At 34.0% G+C, this 7,001-nt stretch overlaps 1 pseudogene; it reads right to left on the bottom strand.

Annotated features, from left to right (window-relative positions):
• Window positions 1-5,745: 5,745 nt before the first annotated feature.
• LOC122100715 lies at window positions 5,746-5,845 on the bottom strand (annotated as a pseudogene).
• Window positions 5,846-7,001: the final 1,156 nt, after the last annotated feature.

Genomic DNA, 7,001 nt, shown 5'->3' on the forward strand with positions numbered 1-7,001 from the left:
TAGTTGAGGCCCGACTACCAGACTCCCCCGCCCCCCAAAAAAAGACATCAACGCTACTACATTTGTTCAAACTTTCTTATGATACTAAACATTCAATTGTAAACTGTTAACACTTGAAAATAACTCATTTTCTTGGGAGTAGAAAACAAAACATAAGATTAATCCTAATCATTTTCAAAGACCTTTATTTATATTACAAATTCACTCTTATAACTACAAAGATTCTAAAAATAACTGAAACATAGTGTCACAAAGCACATAATTTAACTTCATCATGTTCATTCAAAGGACTGTGCTAATAGAAAACAAATTTACACTAATAATTAGCTCACCCAATTCACTTCCATTCTTTTATTCTATATTTTTAGTTTCATAAAAACTGACTTTTCATAAAATGATGCATAAAAAAGCCTGTATTCCCACTTACATTTTCAGATTTTAACAATGTTTGTTCCAGAAATGTCTTTAGTTGTATACTCAATGAACAGAAATAACACTAAAATATTCAAAGGGTTTTCAGAAATTGCAAGACCCGCTCTGGGATGTTATTTATATTGGAAAAGATATTCAAAAAGCCTCATTTATTAAAGTTGTGATAGTTACTCCCACAAAAGAACTATTAATGAAAAAAACTTTGTATGTAAAATACAACTTCAAATCATCCAGAATCTGGAGGTGACACATGCTTTTTGTTTGTTTTTGCAATGAATATCTAACAAACATATCCACAATGTTGATTTTCAATCAATATGATGGGATATTCAAACCTAAAAAATACGGTGTTTATTATCTTAGTCTGAATAGATACGATCTTACAAAGAAAGTTATTTTCAACAGAAATCCGGAAAGAGTTTATCCACCTTGATTTTCACAGGAATAACCAGAGAGTAATACCTGTTTGGTCAAGTTGGTCAAAATCACTCCATGAGTATATCTTAAAAGTATATAGAATTTAAGAGGTCAAATACATATTTTGTACTAACAGTCATCTTACAGCAATAACTTACTACCTAATTATACGTGTATCTTTTTGCCTAACATATACTAAGTGCTGAAAGTGATCTCTTTTATCTAACTTAATGGTATAAATGCTTTGATTATGATGATGCTATTATTTGACAAATAAAATGTACAGAAGTGCGGTTCCACTGAAATGACAGGATGGAACACTGATAAATAACAACATTGCAACACAGCTCTTTTCAGACTCACTCTGATCACATTGGCAAGCAGCATTGCAACCACACACAAACACAAACACACACACACACACACACACACACACACACACACACACACCCATGTGGGCACATGTACACACACATATACATGCATGCCAAATTCAGGGTTTATTGTACAAAATAGTTCAAATAAAATATTAATGATTAGGAAAAATGATAATTTGCCTTATTACAAAATAATACATAATCCAGTCACCACTGTTGTTACATTTGACCTGTCTCTCCACATGTAACCATTGAATTTATTTTTAGTTCATTTACTCATTCATTCATTCATTAGTTTAATGCTAATATTAGAGATTGAACTCAGGACCTGGCTCTGTCCCAGAATTTGTTATTTTTTTTTGTTTTAGTTTTCTCAAGGCTAGCATTTTACTGTTTATACTAAGCTCCATTTCAAGCTTTTGTGGTTACTTTCAAATCATAATCTAATGAACTTTTTTTTTTCTTGGTCTGGTTTCAAAGCACAATCATCAGATTTCATCTTTCTGATTAGGTAGGATTAAAGACCTGAACCACCCGGGTGACTCCTATTTTTCCAACACTTATGTAATGCACATACTTAGATAGTAATTTAAAACTGAGAGCACAGAAGCAAAATGTACAGTGATGATATTGTCTTGTCAGAAATTCAAGTTAGTAATGTAAATTTCTTCTTAAGTCTATACACAAAAAATACTTAAGAAATATGATGATGTGTGTGTATATGTGTGTATATGTGTGTGTTTGTGTGTGTGTGTGCTGTTGCAATATGTTCCACATATAAACACTGTGCAGGGGTGTCCAGCCATTCACAGTTATTGCATGAATATCTGCCTTGAGATACCAACTCATAGACAATGTCTAGGTGTCCACTCTAGGCTTCCCGATGAAGGGGCGTATACTCATCCTCATCCCTAGTATTCATATGAGTGGACTTTTCGGAAAGTAGTCTCCGCACTGTAGTAAGCTGCAAGGCAAACACTCTAACACTGAGGCACATTGCCAGCCCAAGTATTAAGATTCTTGTCTGTAATTTGGTCAAAGCTATGTCTCTTTATGTAGGCGACTAAAAATGTATTTACTAATTTCAAGTAAATACATAAATTCTATTTCCATCTCTTTTAAAAAGTAAAAAAAAATTGTTTGCTCTGTAAATTGATTAGAAGCATGGATTTTGCGGCTAGCTAGGTCATTGCACATCTGTATCTCTTTTCCTCTCTCTCTTTCATGGTTCTCATAGACAATATGGTTGTTCCATAATTATTCTAATTTATTTTGCTTTTATATTTTTGGTTGCATCATTTCACTTTCTGCTCTGCCATTTCCCAAAACAGCACCACATAAACAGAAAAATCCAGAAGTGGTGCTGTGGCTCAAATGGTAGAGCACTTGCCTTGATTTGAAGAGCTCAAGGACAGTGTCCAGGCCCAGAGTTCAGGCCCCAAAACTAATTTTTAAAAAAAGAATCTAAATACTTGATAATTCTACTAACAGATCTGACTGAAATCAGTTGAATCACACTTTTCCTATACAATGAAGGAATAGGTCCAGGCTAGGAAACAGCTAGAGAAGGCAGGCAGATTGTAGAAGATTGTATCTGTGACAAAACTTTGTGGAAAATGGAATCCAGGATTACTTACTGGTAATTCACTTCTACTTAAAGCATGATTCTGAACTATTGCTTGCTGATTCTGAACTATTGCTTTGATCATTATAATCTCCAAGTAGAAAAAGTGAAATTTAATTGATAGCAAAGGACTACTAATATATTTTGACTTCTCATTAAGCATCTTCAATCATCAAAATCACCTGAAGACAATAGAAAGGCCTATTTTTAGATGAAAACAAGTGTCTTTAAAAATAACAAGAATTTATTTTGAGTTCCAAGTATATTTTAGATATGAGACCCTTGTCCGTTGTATGGCTAGTAAAGATCTTCTCCCAGTCCGTGGGCTTTCTATTGATCTTGCTAGCTATGTCATTTGCCCTGCAGAAGCTCTGCAACCTTATACAATCCCATTTGTCCAGCCTTTATTTGATTTGTTGTGTTTCCGGGTCTTTATTCAGAAAATTTCAGCCTGAGCCAAGGAGACCCAGGGTTTCTCCTATTCCATCCTGTAATGTTTTCAGACTGTCTGCTTTGAGTTCAAGGTCTTTGATCCATTTGGAGTTGATTCTGGTGCAGGGTGATATATAAGGATCTAGCTTTAGTTTTCTACATGTAGTTAACCAGTTTTGCTTGGAAAAAATTATATTAAGTGAAGTAAGCCAGGCCCAAAGAAACATAGGTCCCATGGTTTCCCTTATTTGCAATATCTAGTATAGGTATGAGTCAAGCGGAAAAAGTCAGAGAATGTGATGTTAGGAAAACGAACCCTCAAATATGTATTTTAATGTTTTTGTTTCTTTCATGCATGTGTTTCTAACGCATTTATAATATTATTTCTTTGTTGCTTTGTATGTCCCTCCCCCACAGTGTAACCCCCGCTTTCACTATATTTGATGTCAGTATAACATGTGGAGGAGATGGGGACAAACAAGTCGTTTAAGGATTCAGGTGGACCTGTTGCAACAATGAGAAGTACAAAATGTCATGTCAAAACCAGCTTTACAATGTCGGGGGGGGAGGGGGGGTATGATTGGGTGGGAGGGAGGGGGGAGGCTGGGAAGGAAGGTGAAGGGTAAACAAAGGAGGAGGCTGCAATGCTTGGTAAGAAATGTATGCATTATCCTGCCCATGTAATTGTAACCCCTCTGTACAGTATGTTCTCAAATAAAATAAAATTAAATTAAAAAAAAAATAACAAGAATTTAGGTAGTCATACAAAGGACTTCTATTTTACTACTGCATTATACATTTTTTCTAATGTTGAATACCAACATTAGAAAGCTACTAGAAGGCTCTTAAAGCCCATATGTTGAACAATGAGTTATCTTACACTATAATGTGGTATTTCCCAAATCATTTACATAGAAGGCATTGTTTCCTATTTTCTCATTCCCAGAATAAGCTGCACATGAAGACACCACTGGTCCTCATTTTCAGTCTGTACATTTGAATACTGAGGAAAATCTTTCCTCTGCTCTCTATCAATTCCCTACTCCACAGTTAGAATAATTTAGAAGAGCAAAAATGGAAAAAGCGAAAATAAATCATGGTGAAAAATCATATGCAGAAAATTCACCAGATTTTTCTGACCAGTTCAACCAATGTGAACTATTGGGGAAATACATTGACATCTCATTCCCACTGGCACTCAAAGTCTCTTGTTAGGTAACTCTGACGAAGACAAGGAACAAAAGAAAAAAGTGAGGAATGGTATCAATTACAAGAAAAAAATGGAGTAGGATCCAAGCAAATTTCTTCTTTGGGATGCCGAAATTAATCGCCTTACTATGGTGTGGAGACTACTTTCCAAATAGGCCACCCAATTGAATACTTGTGATGAGGATGAGTATACCCCTCTTCATCAGGAAGCCTAGAGTGGTCACTTAGACATTGTCCATGAGTTGGTAGCTCAAGGCAGATATTCATGCAGTAGCTCTGAATGGCTGGACACCCCTGCACAGTGCTTACATGTGGAATAAAACCAGAGTGGCTTTTTTCTTACTTCATCATGATGCAGATACCAATCCCCAAACTAAAGGCCTCTTGACCCCCTTGCATATTACTGCTAGGAATAGAAATAGCAAAGATACCATGTATGTACTTCTGTTGAACCACTATATCAAACCAGGTCTGAAGAACAACTTGGAAGAAACTGCATTTGATATTGCCAAAAGGATAAGTATGTATCACTACCTCTTTGAAGTTGTGGAAGGCTGTACAAATTGTTCTCCTAAGTCGTAATGGTTTGAATAAGTTTCTTAAATTTCAAAAATGCCAGTCCATCCTTTGTGTCCTTACAAATTTTTTTTCACAATACAAAGCAACAGCAATATCTTACTTTAAAAATTCATTGATTCCATGGTATTCTTCCAAGTGAATTGCCTGACTTTCTTGTCAAAATGTATTCGTTGTTTGTATACATCTATAATGATTTCAGCAGAGTTTGTGATTTTTTTTGAATCAGAAATAATTTTAACTTATCTGTTGAAATGAATAGTATAGACACTAAAGATGTTCCTGGTGCTTTTTTGAAAAAAGTATATCTATGTTTGTATAATGTCCATAATCTATTTCATTCGCTCCTAGATATAATAATTTGAATTCTACATTGTTATATAATGTATAGGTTCATTAATAAATGTGTCCTATCAGATTGCATTCCACATAGAAGAAGTTTAAGATTCCTTTTTTTCCTGGGCCTAATATTACTTTATTTCTTTTGGATAAAATCACATTGTTATCTAATTTCAAGTTTTGTAAAGGTTATGCAATGTAAAGGCTTTTTGAAGGTGAAGATTTAATACAATGATGTAAAACTAACCTTTAGTTCTATGAATTACATGTATTGTTACACCTGTATTTTTGTAATCAACTTTTTAATAACTGTTTTTCATTTCTTGCATCAGAAGAATGAAAAATAAGGAATACTTCACAAATTTTCCTATCATCCTTGTGCAAGTGCCATGTTAATCTCTGTATTGTTGTAATTTGTGTAGACCTGCTGCTGAAGCATGTAGAATCCTCTAAATTTAAGTACTTAATGATGCAATCTTTATACAGGTATATATTCATGGATGCCTATTTGTAACAAGGAACCCTTATTGTTCCTAAAAATGCTATTGATCTTATTTCTCTAAAATTCTGTATATAGTGGAAAAAAAACTGATATCGTTTGGTCGATTGTTCACATTTACAATTTTTTTGTCAATGACTATTTTTCGTTTTCATGTTAAATTTGATCATACTTTGTAGCCGTTACAGCTAATTCCAAAAGTGATGGCTTTTTAAGGACTTATTTATCAACTGAGTTAGCTTTGTGGAGCTAATGGATTCATAGTAAGCCTTGCTTAAGAGGTACTTCTAAATTTCTGCAGCTTAAAATTTCTCAAATGAAGTCTTGCTGGGACAAATGTCTGCCTGAACCTTTACCCTTCTTACATGTAGGAACAGACCAACCACAATATCTTACCCTGACAGCATAGATTGTCTTACTGAAACAAAACTAATCTTAGTTACAAGGGATCATAGAGAGATGTACCGTTTAGACCGAATTGTTCAGAATGGAAGGTATTTTATCAAAATATAATTGTTTATTATACTTATCATTTGAAAAGTAGCTAAAGCCAAGAAGGTGAAAAAATTGTTCATATTCATGATTACCTACTGTCCTGGCCTGTCTATCATCCAACTAGGCAGGAACTTACACTACTGACTTTCTATCACCAAATATTTCCAAAGCTCCTGGAGCAGTCCATATGTTTCTCCTAGATATTAGGCCTTAAATTGGTAATGCTTTAATCACAGTGTTTCCTCTTGGCTCTAGGCTGTAAATCTACAAATGGTAAAGCTTTAAGTCTAACTCTACCAAAAGCTAAGTTAGAGATAATGGAATAATACTTTAAAACAGAGTTGCCTTTGATTCCCTAACCACAACACAACAATGCAAAACAATTTTTATATTATATATACTTATATACTTTATATTTATATGTGCTGATTTTAAATTTCACACAGTGAATCTTACTAGAATTGATAATTTGACAAATATATTGACATTTATTCCCATAAATGGATTGGAATATAAATAATTAGGTTTAGAATATATATTAGAATATAAAAGGTATCAATGCAATGTCTTTGCTATAAACTTGTGATACCTTCTAAGTGTT

Source organism: Dipodomys spectabilis, unplaced genomic scaffold (genome assembly GCF_019054845.1).
Source record: "Dipodomys spectabilis isolate Male_0828 unplaced genomic scaffold, ASM1905484v1 ptg000596l, whole genome shotgun sequence".
Lineage (NCBI taxonomy): Eukaryota > Metazoa > Chordata > Mammalia > Rodentia > Heteromyidae > Dipodomys > Dipodomys spectabilis.